The sequence below is a fragment of the Macrobrachium nipponense genome, chromosome 37 (genome assembly GCF_015104395.2).
Source record: "Macrobrachium nipponense isolate FS-2020 chromosome 37, ASM1510439v2, whole genome shotgun sequence".
NCBI lineage: Eukaryota > Metazoa > Arthropoda > Malacostraca > Decapoda > Palaemonidae > Macrobrachium > Macrobrachium nipponense.
The window spans coordinates 17,527,070-17,548,478 of NC_061097.1; the positions used below are offsets into that span (position 1 = coordinate 17,527,070).

Consider the following 21,409-nt stretch of genomic DNA (forward strand, 5'->3'; position numbering starts at 1 on the left):
GCAATCTCCTGCCAAGTGACGACGTCATCATTGCCGTATCAGTATTTGTTCCTTTTAACCTCAATAATCTGCTTACACAGGCTTCATCTCGCGCTTGCAAAAGCAGAATGACTGGGAGGAAAGGACTGCCTAGCCCGAACTTCTCATGGGCATGGCAGACGTTAGGTACAAGTGTCTATCGGTGTGCGCAATGCAACTTTAGCTAAGGAGTTGCAATCATTTTAAAAATAATAACAAAATAAGCAAATAGAATTTCTATAACAACAAAATGAATTAATTTTTCTGAACCTCATAGACATTTAGAAGTATCAAGATATATATGTGAAATATTTACTTGCAACATTAGCCTATTACAATTCAAGTAAAACATTCATGGTAAAATGTCACATTTTCTTGAAAAACCCAAAGTTTATTTAGGAAATTAGGCTTACATAGTGGGTTTTTTTCGTTGCATCTCCTACCTATTAATAAAGTTTTTAAAATTAACCTCAGAGGATGCGCGCGAGAATATTGAATATGAAACTTTTGTTAGGGCACATAGGATCAGATTTTATCACAACTTAATTTCAGTTAGCATAGAGAAATACAGAATCATGATTAATCTTCTCTTTGACTCTTATGTTGCCTGGCAATCTTACAAATAGCTCCGTTCACACTTCTTTGTCTAGTAACTTACTACCAGTAATATCGAATTTTCTTTGGGATTCGTATTGAATACTGTTTATTTTTATAATTATGGATATTTTTACAGTCCTCATAGACCTGGATAGGTTCACTCATTGTTAATGCCATGGATAAAAAAGTTTGTACAGCGGACTCTTTTGAATTCCAAAATATCAGCGAATTCATGTGGGTTAAGTCTGGTCTAAATGGCTCTCTCCCCTCCCCTGTATTTGGATGTCGTCTGAATTTACTTTGCCCTTGTGACAAGTATATTTTCACTTGCAGGCTGATTAATGGAACCTGGTTACAGTATCCTGCAGTACGAGAGTTTCACATCGCAACTTCAAAAAATCGTTCGTCGCAGCGGACGACTACAGTCAAGTAACGACCGCCTACAATGTGAAAGGAATAAGCACCATCATGGACTTCTTCGACCGACGACACCGTATCTCGTCGTTAATCTCGTTTTAATGCGGAACGCTCCGGCGGCTGTCGGAATCGACTACGAAAGGGACATACTTCCGACAATTACGACCCGAAGGATATTCAACTCTACTTTGCTGGCGAAGGACTCGTGCTGGGGATGTTTTTTTATTCATCGCGAACGTAATCGTGTAGCTTAGGATGCAGAGAATAAGTATGAGCGCAAAATAGAACGTTGGACCCGCCCAGGCAAATTTTCCCCTTGTTTTAACCCTGTGAAATAGGCCGTTTCATTGGGCTATAGGTGGTTGTCTGGAACTGTGTAATGGACGAAAAGTTGTTCGAACGCTAGTTAAAAGTGAAGTAGTATAACCTCGGTCATGTATCCTATATATATAAAGTATCATGTATCCTATATATAAATGATCATAAATAACAGTCGAAATATATCTTTGCGTGTACGCAATAGGAATCTCTTATATAAATGATCATGAATAACAGAATCTAAATATATCTTTGCGTGTACGCAATAGGAATCTATTTAAAGTGCACATATATTAATCATAATTATATGAATCCATATACATATGTATAAACAAATCAGGTAGCCTATAATCAATCTGTTACCTTTTATCTTACCAATATCTGCAGTTATATATGAGTTAGTATATTGATTAATGAATCAGATATGTAACAGTTAGCATAAAAATCAACGAATCAATCAGCATAAACATTAATAATGTTATCAATTCATATATGAAATTTTTTATCAGTTAAAATATGATTTTTATCATGTTAATCTTCATTCTATGCAATTATCAGAGTACATTAGTATTTCCTGTAGCATAAGTATCTTAAAGAGATGAAGTGAAAAAACTGTATCATTATATATCACGTGATCACTATTATTTACCAATATCATTGTTTTATATTTTACTACTTGAATCAATTCATGTATACCATGAATTTTTATTTACTTATATATATATATATATATTCACATAGTGTCTGTATCACACTCCTATAAGTCAAATGCAAGTCAAGTTTGAGTAATATTCAGTAGTTGGTTTTGGTAGCTGACCGAGCTGATGTAAGTGTTACATAATAAAAATATGGAATAATAGTCCATATATATAAAAGGCTTATATTAAAGAGGTCAACCAGATTGCTTGCAGGAATGTGATCAGACTAGAGACGCTAAGATAACATGCCGTCACCTGTAGTCATTCAATTGTTTATAAACATTAGTCCAAGCTCCCTGCTTGAGACAACTACCCCGACCTATAATTCAAACGGCCTACGTGATCTGTAGCGTGTCTCATTTTGATTGTGTGTTCGTATGAAACTATGTCATTTGTATGTATGTTCATATGTTCGAACTACTGTCTGTTCCTTCATAACTTGTAACAGAGATGGTAGACGAGCAGAACAGAGTTAGCTATCGTCATTAGAAGACCTGTACCTCTTTACCTAAGCTTTATCATGTAGAGGAATAGGATTAGCCATCATCATTGGCAGAAGCGATCAAGCTATCGTTATTAGAAGACTTGTACAATCATATCTGATCTTCAGCATATAAAACTTCAGAAGAATACATATAGTTTTATATTTCGTGTTTTCTACAAGAACCTCCTCACCATGAGTTTAACACATCGTCGTAATAACCAACAAGATAATACCGACTTCGTAAATGATCTACAAACCCCCAGACACTCCATTGAAGATGGAAGTGCAATACCAACCGACTTAGCGTAAGATTATCATAGTCTAACATTACCTCATAGGGCGCCTTATCATACAAGGCACAAGCTCTAATATATGTACATGAAAGCAGTACCATTTCACACAATAAAAATAGAATGGAATTTTAAATAGTATTTAACATATAATAAAACATGAAAACAATCAAATACAATACGTACAGTAATATAAAAAATAAGACTTAATTGAGCCAGTGTTTGGTGCGCTGATTGAGACTATAGAGAGGAGAGTGAAGGGGTGGTATTGGGTTATGGGTGGGAGACAGGGTCTGCTTCCCACTGACTTACCAGCTGGGCTGGGATGATTATTCGCCCGTTTCTCTCACACTTGATGTGCCCAGATCACTTGTTTTTGTTACATTGAAATACCTATTGAGTGACGCTTGCTTTTTTACAATTTTTTAGCACTAAAAGTAAATCTGCTCCATAATAAACACACTAGCACCATTTTCATTGGCATGCCTTTGATTGTTTGTTTAAACAACTTCCTTGTGAAAAGTTATTTAATCTCTCTCTCCTTTTCTGCAGTCTTTACTCACTACTTATTTGTTTGCAAAATCCTCATGTTTATTTCAAATTCTGCTGTTTGCCAACAGTAAGGTGATGTGTTGTGGCATAATTATTTCTTGCACTCAAGATCCAAGTGTAAACATATCAAGACACACACTCTCTCTCTCTCTCTCTCTCTCTCTCTCTCTCTCTCTCTCTCTCTCTCTCTCTCTCTCTCTCTCTCTCTCTCTCTCTCTCTCTCTCTCTCACTATCGATTCCTCTGATTATCCTTGTAAAATGTGAATAAAATTGATTTTGTTATCAGCCTGCTGCGACCGTTTCTGTTCCCTCAAAGGGTTCCTGTCTCTCCTCCCTCCATCCCAGCTGGCCGCATGCCATTTTCACCAAACAGTTCGTAAATCGTACACAGAAACAAAATTTGTTGGAAATTTTACTTTGCATAACATACTTTTTTATTACTTTACACATTTAATTTAACTTTTGAACACATTAATAATAGAAATAATTTGGAAAGGGAGACTTTTTGGTTGGCTGGAAAAAATTTTCCTGATTCCTTTTATTTCCAATGGGGATATTTGTTTCATATTTGGAACGAATTGCATTTTGACCAGCCTTCTGGAATGGATTAAGTTCAAACTCTGAGGTACCACTGTACTATATCAAAACCATAATTGTCATCTTGTATGTATATATGCATATCAGAATAATATCCATTTATTTTATGTATTTAACATCTTGGATTTAAATCATGGTTCTTTTCTGTATCTAATTATTGGTACTATAATGGCCACCTTTCTAGGGCAGATATTTATTACCCAAGGGTTTGGCCAAAAATCCTTTCATGATTATTCAAAAGGTTTGATGCCTCCAAAAACTTCATCTGTATTCCATACACATAAGTGGGATTAAAAATTATATTTTATACATCATAGTGCAGATGGATACCATATTGAATGTATTTGTATACATTTTCCTTTATTGTAAGATATGATAACCACTGTCCTTCACTAATATTGGGACAGCTAAAGAGAATAAAATGGTAAACCCTAGGAGTTGATCATCCAGGATAGCTGTCTGTGATCCCACTTGCATTGCATTGTAGGGTAGTAATGCCAATTAACTATCTGAAGTCAAGACATTACATTTCAAAGCCATAGCTAAGCCTTCCAAATGTATAGGACATGGACTTTGTGATTTAGGTAGCCAGATGAATATTCTGAATATGTGAATAAAAAAATTTGAAGGGTGCAGTGCACAAAAGAACATCTTATATGTTGTGCTTTATGTCATTTTTCTTGCATTTTGTTTTGGCTAGATGATCTTATTAAAATTTTAGGCAGGTTTGTTCATGCAAATTGCAAATCTCATACTTTTGCAGAAACTTAAATGTATTGCTAAACAAATACTGTAGTGACAAGTTGCTGTCACTTCACAAATTATGTGGTAAATATAAGATAGGCAAGATGTCATTTGCCTATTGGCAAATATGTATCAGATGAGCTTAAATTCATTTAATACCTTTTCTTCATCCCCATTGTTTTTACAGATGTTTTTAAGTCTGTGTATAATTTTTCACCATCAATTGTTTTCACAGATGTTCTAAAGTCTCCATTTAATTTTTCATCTTCCCATTTACTTTTTTTTTATAAATTTTCATCAGATAGTTTGTGTATATTTGTGATGTGTTGGCAAGCAGTTTCAGTGTTTGTTGTGTTTAAGGCAATATCAATTTACTCACACGGCAATTATTCTATTGATATACTACATTGGCTACTGAATTTATTCATTTTTCTGAAAGTTGTGACATCTTGGCAGAACAACATTGCCCTTCTTATGAAGTTAGTTATACTAGTTCCCAGCTGTTTGGGGGAAGACATGTGAAGTATGAGACTGGAAAAAGTGTCTCAGGAGGATCAACATTATTTGTTGCTGTCACCAGTGGTATTTCCAAGGCTAAATCTGCTTTTAAAGGAAGAAAAAGACTTTCAGCACCTTTACAGAATCATTATGCTCTCTGAGGATTTCTTTATTGTAGCAGTCCTCCCATTATCATCTCCCTTAGTTCTGCAGTTATAAAATGGACACAAAGATGTGTAGTGTGGTATGCAGATGTTAAGGGCAAGTCCAGAGTTTCCTGAATCATAATAACTGTGGTGACTAGTTCTGAGATCATCTTCCCTGCAGAAATGTGAATAGCTAGCCAATTTTTGGAACTTCAGATTGCGTTCTCATCAAGTGAGGCAGTTATGAAGTCAACTCATCACAGCAAAATATCTGCACAGGAGGAGACTGGATAAGACCAGAGTATATGACAATAGCAAGGTTCCAGATGTAGAACTGATTGCTTATCATGTGAAATCCTCTTGACAGTATTTCCTAGTACTATTCCTATATAAGCAGACATTTGGTCACTTCAGCAGCATTTTGCCAAGAATTGGTCCGTAGTAGGCAAAGCTACTTTGGGGAAGCAAAGCCCTAACCCAGTGCAAGATTCCAGTCAATTTATGAGCAAGAGGAACTTGAGTGCCTGAGGTACTCCATTTTCAAACACTGGTTGGTTTGTTTGTTTATTCGTATGGTATTTTTACGTTGCGTGGAACCATTGGTTATTCAGCAACGGGACCAACGGCTTTACGCGACTTCCGAACCACGTCGCGAGTGAACTTCTACCACCAGAAATACACGTCTCTCACCCCTCAATGGAATGCCCGAGAATCTAACTCGCAGCCATAGGGGTGGCAGGCAAAGACCCTACCAACCACACCACTGAGGCGCTTTTCAAACATTGGTGGAAGTTTGGGGAATTTACTTACAGGATATAAGGGTCTTGGGGGAATGGGTTGTCATAGTAGCTTGGCATATATATTAATTGAGAAATGATTGGAGACATGGCATTTTAATACCATGTGACTGAAGGGTTAATTACTTAAATTATAGTTCCTCTGTCTGGTAACTTAAGAACCAAAGATTAGTTGATGAATGTTGGGCACAGGATCAAAGCTCCAACTGTGGACAAAGAGGTCCTTCACAGTCCCAGGGGTACCAATGTAGAGACTTGATACTGAGGACTCTCAGATCAAGAGGAAACGAGATCCAGGTAGCTGGTGAACTGAGTGAGGTTCAGGTTCCCATATGTGAGAGCAACAAGTGGTCCCTTCAGGATGATCACTTTATTCCAACTTTTGAAGATATAGGGAATAGTCCCAGTAGATGCATGTGCAATTGCCTTAGACCAGAAAAGTCCAGTGTACTGCTCACTGCTTGTGATCCAACAATATGAAAATCACTTCCTTGTATGCATATTTGACGACTTTGATGGTGTAATTTATGAGGGAACTAACTTGATACAAGTTTCTATCTATAAAACAAAAAGACCCTTCCTGTGTGCTTTGAAGTACGTATATTAAACTTAAAGTATGGACATCTGTAGCTTTAAGGGTTATTGACAAAGGGCAGTAACCCTCCCATCGAAAGTTAAAGCAATTGTATTCTTTTATTACAACAACTTAAAAATATACATAAAAGGGTCTTTCTATCTCCTGCACTTGTCAAAAATATACATCATAAGGGTCTTGCTATTCCCTGTACTTGTCCAAACAGTATTGTTCTTTTTGTATCACAAGCATGTGTTAGGCTCACTTTTGACTGATCTGCCATATCCTCCAGGAGCTAAACTCACATCAAGAAGTTGGCAAAAGATTTTGCAGCAGAGGTTTTTATCTCTCAGACAAATATGCACCACTGAATCCAAAACAGGCAAAGTTGACCATCTCCTGTAATTGATATTTGGAAGTGTATCTACATTACTTTTTCACTCTTCACAGCCTAGCAACATTTTACATTCCTCCATGTAAAAATTATATTGATCTGTGCTATTGAGGTTGGTTATTAGTAATTTACCATACCTCAAAGCCCTTTCAGAATTCAATAAGCAAAATCCTAACATACCTGCCCAGGCACAGAAATCCCATAATGACTGGATCCTGTTTGGTACTACTGTACATATATGGTGTTGGTGATACTGTAGTTGACTGATTCTCAAAACAACAATTTTTTAAATCACACAACTACAACCATTGTGAGATTGTCTATCTGGAAGTATAGTTGACAGCCAAATACTAACATAATTTAAGTCTCCTGAAGAGGTAAGGCAAGACTCCTGAAGAGATAAAGTAAGAACTTTGTAGCATGTATGAACATATCAAAATTTTTACTCACTAATGTAGTATAACTAGTTGTGCATGGTCATACAGAAAGAACAAGTGAATATTTTTATTGTGGTTAAGTACCTAATCTTTATTAATAATGAGATCATCTGCACATGCATCTGCGGCCTACCAGTTTTGGATTGTTCTAGTTCCCCTCCTTAGTAAGTAAAATGTAAATATAGTAATTTTAAGTTTGTTGGTAAACAAATATTTATTTTGGCTATATGGTATTAATAAAGTCTGAATATGCTGTGATTTATTTTAGAATTTATTCTATTTTATGTAACATTTTAAAATTATCTCGAGTAGTAACATTGGCTATAATGACCAAATGATAATTCTGGTATTAGTATTGGGTCTACAGTAGTGTGAGGTGCCTTTTAAAAGCATATGATAATTATTATAGAGGTCTGCAAAAATGTTATTGTGAATTCTTTAACTTGAATTACAAAGAACTTCTCAGGCCATTAAGTAACCCTTAGTGCCACAGTTACTGCTAGGTGTTAGTGCCCAAAATGCTTTTTATAAACAGTAATTTTATGTATTTTCTCCAGCACAGCTACGTTATTTGTCATTGAATATAAGGCAAAACAAATATGAAATGCTAACTTCTTTGTTATAATAACTGCCTCTGTGTTTACCATCTAGAAATGGATTATTACTGTAAATGTAGTGATGTATATAATATGATGAATTCTTCAAATACTAAAGATGACGGTTTATCAATGTAAATTGGTTCAGTTACAGAAGTAATATCACCTATGGTCTGTGGGTGTTTTTCTCTTATGAATTAATTACTCCGCTCTGAGGTGATTTAAGTAACTACATAAATACCTGCTAGTTAATAATATAAGATATTGTTGTAAAATTTATTTTCTATTATACTGATATTGCAGTAGTAACAAGTATGTCACAAATGAGAGGATGGATTTTCTTTTTGTTTCAACAGCAGCAGTATTTGAGCAGAAATTATAGCAAAAACAATGACTGACACATGTTGATACTATATAGAGTTATTATTCAGCGAGTGCTTTAAGTAAATTGGACTAGTGCATAGATTCATAGGTTTTTCAAAGAACAAACTGCATCCTAACGAGTACTACTATGCATGTGTCTGGTACTTTAGCATTGTTTGTGCTCTAGCTTACCCTTCACGTTCTTGTATGTATTTGCATCACTTGTTTTATTATATTTAGGAAAGTTGTGTGTGATCCTGAAATCTGTGGGCTGAGAAGTATTGTCAGAGTTTACACTTTAGTAAAGTGGAAATATATGTTTTTCCCAGTTTGTGACATTTTTGGTGCAATGCTGATTGTTTGTGACCTGATGATGCCCATTATCTAGACTGTATTTTGAATTTTATCATTTGTTAAGAAGTTTTTTAGAAGCTTAATCATGTAACATTTATTTTGTGGTGTATATATGTTGTTCTCTCCATTTCACTTCACAGAATTTTTCATGATGCAAATACTTGTATATATAAAATCCTTCTTGAACTAAGACTGATGCCTTCCATTATTAGGAAAAAGTATTAATGCAAGATTATCGACACAGTATTTCTCACATCTTAAACTAGCTTAGTGATAGGTGTAAGTAGATTTCCTGTTAGTAAAAGAAAGATCTGTAATGAGATATGCAACAGAATATCTGAGAAATGGAATGCCCAAGTAAGTGTCATCCAGATAAAACACGATTACAGCTTTTGGTATCCTCAAATATGTAGTATTAACAATTGGTTGAGTTTTTCCAAATATATTTTCTAGTATCCTCTTTATTCTGTGGCTCAAAAATAATATCTGTTAATAGTTGTCACTGTAACTTTCTTGCGCTCTGATTGTGAAGTTGGGGTGCCATGATGGCTTGCTGACCAAAGTTCATCTTTTGTGTGAATTGTTTTGTATGTAAATTTTATTTATCTATGCAGATTACAAACTTCATAGTTTCACTTGTCCATAATGCCTGGTAAAGAGCTGACTTGTCTCAAACTCATTAGCTGCTTTAATTAGAACACTGTAGTGAAAGGTTAGTGCCCAACCAATTATGTACAATGATTCCTTCCTTTTTTTTTCTTTTTTTTAGGTTAAAGGACTTCATTATTCTTTGATAGAGTTTTCCATTTTCCTTGCTCTCTGATCTTCAAGCCTGTAATGCAATAACTTATTTCATTTTCTTGATTGATATTTCCTGTTCACATCAAATTGTTTTTAAGAGGCGTTTTAAAAATGTGATCCTGAAACGAGATTTTAATTATCAATGAACTTGCTTCACCATCCGTCATCTTCACAGTTGATCGCCTTTATATATCAGAGGCAGAGGTGGAGTGAGAAAACAGCAGGAGCAGAACAGTAATAGTTTTTTATATAGGCATTTTCTTTAGTTGTGATTGCATATTTTTTATTGATTTTGTAATTCAACTGCTCTGTAACAAAAACAATCATTATACATTTTATAATGAAACCTTTCCTTCAGGACAGTGAGCATAAGTTAAGCATGCTCAGTTGAACTTGTATGATTAACAGGGTTGTGGAAATTTTTCAAAGAAGAAAAATGATTGGTATTCCCTAGTAATTCAAGCCAAACTAGGAATGCTGATCATAGCCATTTCATCATTATTTCATTAACATTTTCAGTTTACGAAGTTGAGAGTAAATGGGGGCCTCTCCATTCTCCTGTCCTGTTCATTACCTACTTGCATTCCAATCCAGTAAAGGTCTTTACATGTCCTTTCTTCATGATATATATCGAGTCATTTTCTCAGTCTCCATCCTGATATATCCAGTCTCCTCTTCCAGATCATTGTAGCTCAAGTGGCAAAGACATAGTGTCCTTCAAAAAGGATTTTTCACTTATTTCACAAGTGAACAACCCTTTCATGAAGTCATAATTGAAAGAGTATATCAACTGCTCCCAAGTGAACACCTACCCATAGTGTGATGACAAGTCTAGTGATGTTTGCATGTTTGTAAAAAAGTTCAAACAAATGACAAACTAAGCTAGAAGGAAAGGAAAATGCATAGTCAAGAGACCATGGGATTTCTTTGGTTTCTGAGCCAGAGTTATGCACAGTGCTTAATCTCTTGGTAGCTCCTCATTCCTCTTCCATGCAGACAGATCTGTTCCCAGGGAGTTCCCTTACTATAAGCAAGGTTAGGGCACATTTTCTGAAATATAGTGATATGGCAGATTCAAGGCTGATGACAATTCAACTGTTGTGTATTTAAAATGTTGGTCAACTGGATTTAGACAATCAGAAAAGGTCACAGGTACATTAGATTAATTCCATTATCATCAAATCCAGTTCTGTATCAAGCAGACGCAACAACATCTTCAGTCATTTTCAGTGGAGAATTTTCCATTAACTTTCCAGGTGTAACATCCTTCATAAAATAGATGCCATTAATGAAGTAGGGTTCACTTACAATGTGGTCACAATGTTCAGAATTGATCCACTATATCAGTTGGCACTGACAAAGGCCATGTGTCCATGACTGAGTTTGGCAATATATGGTAGCACAGTAATGAGAAATGTTTCTCTGAACAATTACAGAATTATAAATTAGACTAATGAGGCCACCAGTCTTTTTTAAACCCTAATAGAGCATGTCTGAAGGATTTGTTCCTGAAGGAAAAGTGAAAAATATCCTTATGTCCTGAGTATCTAATGAATAAATTTTCTTCAATCTCCTTCTGTATCAGTTTAACAGTCACTTGCGTCACATTAACAGCAACAGTTAGATAAAATGGAAACAAGCCCTTCCAATCACCTTTTTTACTACTGGAAAATTAAGCATACCATATTGTTGCAGGAAAGCACAGCAATCAGTTGATGATGCTTGTATTGAATATTCCAGCTAAGAGACAGTTATAAATATTGAGACCTATGACACAAGTTTGAGACTCCATTTATGTTGTACCTAATATGACAAGATTATGCCACAATAACCACTGCTATGGCTGCTGGCCTTGCAATGTTCAAAGGACTGTTAATTGACCTTACCCACTGAAAATTCATTGTGCAAATAGCAACCTCAAGAGAAATAGTGGAGCTGAAAATGAAGTCCATCTAAGATGTTTCACAGCATTCAATTACCTAAAGATTAAGAAAAGGGACCTTGGCACCCAAATACCTGACAGATGCCTGCTTATATGAGTGCATCAGCCATCTGGAAGCACATGGTATTCACAATCAATTACCTAATCTACCAGTTTCTGCCCCTATGGTGGTGCAGATACTCCAAGAGGACATCATCCTGTACAATATCTTGATAACTAGTCAACTGTAACTTTTAGACTAGCTGGAAAAGATGGTTGTCCAGGTGGCAGCCACAAGAGGAATATCATATCAATTTGGCATCCAAGAACAAGAAACCTGGGCATATGGAGTAGTGACACTGATTATTTGTTAGAGTACTACCTCTATGCAAGGTGTAGTAAGAAAACTATCTGCTACATCTAAAAGATAAGACTCTTGTTGGTCTTTTGAAGAGGTACCTTGATAACTCCTACAGAGCTGTCTGTTCCTGTACATTCATCATTTAAAGTGACTGCTGACCTGAAAGGAAAACAGGTGTGCAATATCAGGAAAATATTTCCTGATATTGCACACTTGTGCAATTTCTGGATTTTCCATGCCCATAACTGTACCTCTTCAAATACAGGTACAATTTCATTGTGATCTTAAATGGCATCCAAAATTATGTAGCTTCATTCACTGGGATTTGGATGGAAATCCAAGGTACCTAAAAATTTATCCACTAAGTCAATGACTTTCCAGGAGTTCCCAAGAGGTAACGCAAGACTTTTCCAAGAACACAGTAGTCTTCAACTTCAGAGTCATTGATGAGATGTCGACTGCAATCGTCATGGATGCCACAATAGGTTGTTTGGTGACTCAACTGTTAGGTGTTACACTGCTGGGATTTCCTGTTTCCATCTCCATCCTGCCTCTTTTTACAACAAAGAACAAGATGAGGGCTAATGACTGACTGACAATGCTTCTCCCTTCCCTTAGCCACTGAACTAAATTTGGAGGCACCACAGTAGAGTTATCTTCAAATGTAACCATGGATGCAGAGGCTAAAGTCAGTCTCTTGCAATGTAATGCAGTAGTTGCTATTAGCGAGATCCACAATAGTGCTTTACTATGCTGGTGAAAGAGGTGTCACATGTCATCACACCTTAAACTAGATTGTTGCATAAAGAAATTCAAGGTACAGGATTGAAAGACCTGGACATGCAGGGGCAGTCTATTCATATTATGAGAAACTTAAGAACATAAAACTGTAACAAACATGCTGACTAGTACGATACCCTAGCTGCTATAGCATAAAGACTTCACAACTATATTAATGTGTTGTCACACAAAAACGATTCACTGATTATTGGTGACAACTAAATAAAATACAAGGGTGGGCACACGTTATTTTTAGTACTGCAGTTCTCCCATCTACCATACTAGAGTTGTGGCTATATAGGCTTACTTCAAAGTTGGAGACATCCCAAGTCCACTACTGTCTCTGCAACTTTCGACCTTTTAATTGGAGCCTTATCGTCCTTATGCCGACGAACTGGAACAGGAACAGGAACAGATGAAGAGGGAGTACCTCCAAAATCATCAGCCCGTACGTGCAAGGATGAGACAAGTCCGCGTACGGACAGTGAAGACTCAACATTCATACTGTCACGAACACGTCCATGAGGAGAGACATGGTCGTGAAGAGAAGATGATGATGATGCATTACTAGCATGCACAGGAGACACGGCCATGTAAGGAAAACGAGGATGCCTTCCTTCCATAAGTTTCACTGTCAACCTCACAAACATGAACCTATGATGGAGAAGCACAACCTTGCGGGGCAGATGGCAAAGAAATCCTCTCACTTGCACAAACACAGACGTGTGGGGGAGACATGGTCGTGAGAGGCAAAAGACGATGCGCTCCCTCCGCTCGCAAAAGACAAAGCCACTAAGTCCTTGATCCTCCAGTGTCTGATATGATGGCAAGGCGGTGATGGAGAAGAAGCAGGAGGAGTTAAATTCCCTTCCCTATGAGGTCTCTTAGAAGCAGGAGGTGGAGAAGAGACCTTACATTTACGAACCGTCTTCTTTGTAGCGAAGGCAGAAAACCTCTCTTCCAAAACAGTCCAGCCTCTTGAAGACCGCATGAAACAACGCCTTGGATGGCTCAGCGAGAGGGGACGATGACGCCATAGAGACGAGCGGATGAGCAGCCACCGCATTTGACATCTTAGGCTGAGAGGGAGCTGGGAGTGATGTCACAACATCTCTATGACCAGCGCTAGTCGATGGCCTCACTGGCGGAGCGATAAGGCACGACTCATTGATTCTTGGAGAGGCTCCGTAAGATGGCAGCATGCGAGAGCCAATGTAGAGGAGTCCAGGGGGAGGTGGGAGAGCAATGGGGGCCAGAGGGGTTTATGAGCCTCCAAGAAATGCGAGAACAGTCCATCCAAAGAAGATGAACCCTGTTGCCCAAGTGATGCCAAAAGCGCTTCACTCTTGGATATAACTAAACCTGAAACAAAAGAATTAGGTGGTATAGCCTCTTCCCTCGCAGGAAGAGAATCGGAACCCGAGGGTGAGGGGGCTACATTAAACCTAACATCCCCCATGGCACTCGCGATACTTCCATTGATGAATCAATGGAAGAAAAGGAGGGCGACACAAGAACACTAGAACTTGCCACAGGAAGAGAAATCGAGGGAGAGGGAGCAGACGAGGTGAAGAAAACCCCTCCCAAGAAGGAAGAGTTGAAACTGCAATGTTCCCTCTTATAAAACGCCCTCCACTGCGACTTAGGCGGAGTGACATTCCAGGCAGGGATTCGTTATAGTACAATAATTAGCTCTACACCTACTGCATGTTGTGAGGATCTGTAGATGTAGATGCTAGAAACCTTGAGCATGGGAAACCCTGCATGCCCGGGCACGTGTTGACGAGGCCGTAAAGATTTGGAGGAATCCATAACAAACCAAAACAATCACACACACACTGAAAGGAAAGAACACAGGCAGAAAAACAACCAGCTTGGAAGGAGAGCAAAAGTGAAAGTGTCTATTCCCCAAGGCAGTTAAAGAAAAGACTGGAGTGTCATAAGGTCCGGTGCGCAGTCTCTGACCAAGCGTCACGAGGTCTGGTGCACGGTCTCTGACCAGCTCTCGCCTTGTACATGCAGGAGTTGCCAGATATCACAGATTCCTTGCTTTACAATCTTTGATTGTGTTAACCGGTTACCAGCTGGCGCTTGGGAAGTTATCCTATTCTTAAAACCTCAGGTTTGTTAGCTATGAAAAATACAAATTGATTAAAAATTTGTCATTTTTCAACTCCTAGCTAGTTATGTGTTTTAGTCTTTAATTTTCCAACTCATAGCTAGTAGTATAGTGTTTAGTCTCAATTTTCCAATTCATGCTAGTAGTTTTTAATCCAGAGTTAGAAACAGGCACAGTTAGTTATCATGACAAGTCTTTAATGCTCCAGCATCACAGCACCTATTGCTATATAGAGATCTTGTAATTTCTTATACTGCAATGGTATTCCTAGAGTAAATTAAGCCTGAAGGAGAGTGAAAAAAAAACAGTAGCATTATTGCCATAGAAAACCAGGTCCCTATTAGGGAGGATGAAGTCCCTGAAACTAACCATGCCTCTCTTTCCATAGGAAAGGACCAGATGTTTGGTAGGAAGGATGACATGAACATCTGAACTCCTGCCATGATCGAGTGTTACTTAAAATATGGAAGTATGCTCTTTTCTTTCCTCATTGAGAAAACTCTAGTGGTACCTAGAGAGAATGAGAACATGGTTACCAACTCTTCTGGACTTCATTGCTGTTAATACTGTCCCAGCTTTATGCTACTAAAATACACCTTGCTTCCTGTAAAGGAAAGTCTCCAGTCTCAAAACAGTACTGTGCTCTCACTAAGGTCAGTAAGTGAGAATTTGTAGCCCTCTTTATTTTTACCTCTTTGTGTCTCTTGAAGATGCTGGTAAATCTTCATTGTTATTTGTGAGATGTCATTCAGTTCATGGATGTTCTCTTGATGGGACCTGTTGCTGTGGACAGGTCAGAAATGAACAACTTTAACTATCTTCATCATCTCATGATTCTGTTTCCTAGTCTTTGTTTCATAGTGGCCTGGAGAGAGCTAATAATACTTACTAGAAAAAGTAGTTGAAATACAGCAATATGTTCCATAATCAGAAGGGAACTTGTTCCACAGGCCACCTGACGGATGATATGAGATACGTACTTACCCTGACAGATGATACAAGATACCCTGACCTAATTAATTCAAGCAGCTTTTGGGCAAGCTCATCTTAATTTTACCAGGCATTACACCATAAGTAAAACCAACCATGTTTAGTTCTGTGAAAATATTATTTCAAATCTGACATGTTTGTAAGTTTGCCCATCGTTACACAATATACATGATATTAATTAAAGAGCAAGTTTATGATAAAAATAATGATTAACCCTTAAAACTGTTTGTTCCTATGGGATACAAACACTGTGCCTTTCATGTACCAGCTAAGCAAGGGTGGTACCATGGTGGGGATGAGGGAAGCGATGCCCATTCTCACACAACTTGACATTATCCTTACAGCTGTGATATGTTTCAGATGTGTTTCTTGCACTCAGGCTTTTTATGTTTGCTGGCTGTTTCTAATGTATGAATATTGTGATTTATAAATCCTAAGTGCATTCAGATGTGACCTTTTATGCCTAAAAGTACTAGTGTTGTGTTTTTTCAGACACTTTTATTGGTTCTTGTCTCAATGGAGACCAGACAACACAAACTACAGCTTAGGTCAAAGTCAACCTTATAATCTTTTTGCCAGCAACATAACAGCTTTCAATGAAGGGTTCATCATCACCTGTCTGGATCGCTGATTTGCAGACTAACTATTAACTTTTGAAGTGTGTGTTTGTGTGTATGAGGTACTTTAGATCTCCTGGAGAAGATACTAACAGTTACAATGGTCTCGGCTTTATAGACTACTGCATTACAAAAGGGTTTTCCAGCTGCAGTAGTCTATCCTGGTGAGCTTCCTCAGATAGGTGTGACGTAAGTCGGCATTTCCTGACTAAATACCAGACTTGTAGTACAAGGCTATTACAAGTCAAGTAGGACCAGCAGAAGGAAGGGTAGGAGGGCCAGTAGCATATTTCATTATCATTGGCTTTCTTCAGGTAGGGTTGGTAACATGGCACCAACCCACTTAGACTTAGGGTCTGCTACTGTATCATCTCTCTGTGATCTCTTGGCCTCACTGTTAAGGCTGTTCAGCTTGTTCATCGGGTACAAAAGTCTTTCCTCCTCTCACCACAACTATTCAGGATCAGATTGAGAGGGGTTTGCACGACTTACACAGATAGGGGTTTTACTGCTGGCAGTGGGGTATTTTGCTCTTGCAGTCCACCCAGGTTGAACGATTGTAGTAGGCAGGTGAAAAGAGTAACTATTTTCACTGTAACTTCTTGGGGTCACACACACAAAGGTTTGCACGACCCACTTGGTGTAGGGTTTGCATGGCGCATTCGCTAGTTATGTATTCAGTCTACAAATTGGTTTGCAGTGATGCAGGGTAAAGTTGTTCTTCCCAAACCTTCGTTGGGAGGTTTGGTTTTGGGGGTGAACCTGCATCATTGCTGTGCTAGAGCTGATCATGCTCTCTGGAGGGTGTTTGTTCCAAGTAGTCTTCTCCTCCATGGAAATTTCTATCAATTCATTCACCTCTTGTGAACACAGCTAACCATGCAGGTTCAAGGAGCTGAAATTCAAACCTTGCTCCTCCTCTTTCTCGGTTTCATCAAACACTGCACAGGAGGGCAGTAGTGTTTAAACCGAAATGGGGTTGACAGTGAGTCCACTACAGCTTGTATGTGCTCCAATGACTCACCTGGTTCATTAAGGAGTTTCGAACACCCTAAGAAGCACAGTTCTGTCGGGTCTTCTCCTTTGGTTGAGGTAGGAGCAGTATGGGCCTTCAAAATCAGATGGGATCAAGCAATCCCATTTTTCAAATTTCTTGCAGACACACAAGAGTGGCAATTCTTAGTTTTTTCCATGCATAATTAGAAAAATATTTTGGGGGTTTAACTTTTGAACACCCTTGATCTTATGTATGGAGTTGACCTTTGGGTACACTCTAGAGGCGCTTCCAGGGCTCATTCCATATTTGCAGTCTATGTGGTGTTTGAGGAAGGGTGTCTAAGGAATGTTAACATCCTGCTCTAAAGACCAGGAAGTGCCTTTGTTGCCAGCAGATTGTGCAAACTATATTTCCATGCCGTTCTCATACAAGATGTATTTGCACCAGAGATGACTCCTGGGGTGGTTTGAAGCAGCTTGTGGGTTGTTTACTTGTCTCCCATTCTTAAAGTTAATGTCAAAATGGTTTCCATTCACTGTAATAATATTTGTGGTGTTGAAGACCATTTCTATAACTTTTCTCCAGAACATTTAGTGATTTATATTAACTTACATTCACCTACAGGCTGTTAATAGGTATGACTGGAGTCAAAGAGTAAGATTCTCCTTCCTGGCATTTCTAAGTGCCATGCCACTGAACAATTTTCTCCTTATGAGAGATAAACATTTGTCTTTCTTGAAACTATTAGATTATAAATTTTCTAGCTTCAGAATTCTTCAGTGCTGGGCAGACATGAAGCCCATCCTTCTCCCTCAGAAAATATTGTTAAAGCTGAAAGTGGCCATTTCCCTCCTCCAATAACACAATGGAGGGTAACCTCTTTTGCCTGTAGTGACAGATGCATGGAGCAGAGCATTTTTATTAGCAGAGTTCTTTGGAACAGCTACAGGCTTTTCTGCATTAAGATTTTGTCCTACCCTCCTTAATAAACCAAATTCCTTTTTCCAGATTTGCATGTCTCAGTCTTCTCAACAGGGGGGATGCAACTTTTGGGAAAAGAGCCATTAAGAGTCCTTTAATATTGGTACCCTGGTATGATGGTCCAATTCCCTGTTAGAGAACACCAACCAGGGGTTAGAGACTGAACTCTGACCTCTTCTGTATCAAGTTTGCATCACAAACCTGTTTTTACTAGTCTTTTAATGGGTATGGCTCTATTACCCCTCAAGGAGGGGAAGGACACATTTTTTTTTGTGATAACTGAAGGACGAGTTCTTTTGAGTACCAATTCTTCATAGGTTTGGGTAGTACCTCGACTTCTTGCATTGATAGTATAAATCTTTGTGTTTCTGTATCTCATATGGCACTGAATTGTTGATTAAGATATCTTGCCATTTCTCCTTTAAGTAAGTATTAAGAAAGCTTTCAGAGACCAAAACCCCTTACTCTCCACCTTTGGTATTGCAAGCATATGAAGTAGGGAATACTCCTAGGATAAAGTTTTCACCTCGGGAGTGTATTCCGTTTTATGCACCTCATCTGCACAATACCATTCTCATTGAGTTTGCATCATGATTAATGTTGCAAATTTTCAGAATGGTTGAGTCTAGGTGGTGGGTGAGCAGTACACTGCTGTCATGACTACAGGTGAGCAGTCTCATACTTTACTTCCTATAGCAGTGCAGTTGCTCTGGTGGACAGTTTGAAGTTGTCAGATTGGCTGCTTTTTTTATGCATTCCACACCACAGGATGATATTGCAGTTCAGCTCGACTGTCAGCCTCAAGTTCAGTGGTGTTTTGGCCCTTGCTCCCTTGAGTATTGGAGAATTTAAGTTTTCTGTTTTCTTTTTTAGTTCTTGGAGCAGTGATGGAATTAGTCTCTTTCGTTAACTTCTTTGAAGGGCGATATTCACCGTTTCTTTGCTTGACACTGGCAGTTCCATGTTGGCTTCTGGGAGGGGTTTTCTGATCCGTTGTTCCTCTGGTCAAAGTTCTGTGAGTGACTCCAGCTCTGTACCCTTATTCTCTCATTTGCCTTTTCCACCGAGAGGTGTACTTCCTTTTACTGTAGACTGGAATTCTCGAGCAGCTCCCGAGAGATTGATTTTTCTTGCATGGTAGCAATGAATGTATTTATGTACCTCTTAATTTTTTTCAGCAAGCATGCTTCAGGAAGGGAAAAACATTATGATTAGCATCAAAGAAAGGAGAAATCCTCTGCTCAGAGGTCACAGACTTTTTCTTTTACCTTAGCCGAGTCAGGTCCCTTTCAATGTGTGACATAAAGGCTAGGGTTTGCCTTTATAGTCTCCATCTAATTGGGTTAGCCCTCTCCTCTCCATCAGAGTTGGCTTTTTTTTAAGTTTTGACAGTTTCCATCTCTCAGGAACTTCAGTTCTGAGTGATTCATGTTCTTAGTGTTAAAGCATTATGTGGTATTTGTTGGCCAGTCTTTACCCATCCACAGTTCTTTACTGGCCTTGGCATAAGATTGGGGAAGTCATTTTGCTTTCTGATCGCATTTGGTTTTTGGTAGGGTGGAGATCAGTCTTGTTCCTTCATAGTTCAAGTCCTGTCTCTCTTGACGAGATTAAGTTTCCTCATTCTTCCCCTTCGAATCCAAGGTGGTGATTTGGATGACATATTGCTTTACTGGGATGCACTTTTCCACTTTTCAGTTTCAGGAGTTATCAATTCCTGGGTTTGGAGAGTTTTCTTTCATTTGTATGCTGATTACAGCCAGAAAAAGCTGTCTAGGAACACTTCCAGCAGCTGAACAAGTAGTGTTACTGCCAGAAACTGTCCAGGAATCCCAAAGCTCATTTGAGTGCTTTGGCTAGCTTGTGTGCTCCTGAGGGGGGCAGTGGTCTATGCACCAATCCTTCTCTTTTCCATGACCCATACCCACAAACAATTGTGCTAAGAGTACAAGTTCGGCCCAATGAGTATAGGTAAGTGACACTATAAGCCCTTGTTCTTACTAACCTAGAATGCAAGCTCCCCCAATATAATGGGGGGGAGGGGGAGGCAAGGAAGAGCCCTTTATCCATTACAAAGGCTACTAGTTTGTTTCCTGCCTCTCCAGAGGGAGGTTTAGTCCTAAAGGATTTAGTCCAATGTGATTCCACGCCACAACATACAGAGCAGAGGTAAAGGGAAGCACTGCTAGTGCCTTTTCTCTACAATTAACACCCAATTTGACCTGCAGGTACTACCTTCCTCTTAAAGTGGTTAGTCACTGTTCATGAAGTGTAATATTAAATTTTAAAAATTTTTATTTTTCCTATGTATATAAACCATAGCCTTTCATAGGAGTTAACCCACCTTGTCCAGCATAATTTTACTTCATTTTAAGTTTTTCCTAATGCATACAGGCTGAAAGAAAAATGTGTAACATCACTTGGTGAAATTGGACATCCTCTATATTCTAGGTACCACCCTTGTTTAGTCAGCACATGGCCAGTCCAGCACTTTGTGGAAGAATTTTCTATCTTTGTACTGTAATTCCTCTTTAAAAAGAAATTTGACAGTTGATTTTACTGCTACAATGGGTTTCACACGACTTGAATAGGCAAAGCCTCTGGCCTTGTATAATTTGTTCTCGAGAACAGCCACCAATTTGAATGTTTCATGTCAAAATTCTGTGCATTCTTGTTGGAAGGTAATAGTGCCTGGCATTTGGAGATTTACAGATATGATGTGTAATTGTAATAAATATATTTTCAGTGTACAAGTTTTTTTCTAACATTATTAGGTATAATAATTATTTCTTCCAATGTTCATAACATTACACAGAAAAATTTTATATATTTATATGAAACACTTGACAGAATTGGGTATCAGAAGAAGCCCTTGTAGTTCAACGGATGGGTAAAAGTAGACTAATAACAAAGTATGGGTTCAATTTTCATTCTTTCAACAGCTTAAAATCCAAAACCATTCTACTG

At 38.2% G+C, this 21,409-nt stretch overlaps 1 long non-coding RNA gene across 1 annotated transcript; it reads left to right on the top strand.

Annotated features, from left to right (window-relative positions):
* The first annotated feature begins 735 nt into the window (after positions 1-735).
* On the top strand, positions 736-21,195 carry LOC135209042 (uncharacterized). The gene is made up of 2 exons (XR_010313286.1): positions 736-15,510; positions 15,808-21,195. It is a non-coding gene; the product is annotated as an uncharacterized LOC135209042 (long non-coding RNA).
* The last annotated feature ends 214 nt before the right edge of the window (positions 21,196-21,409 follow it).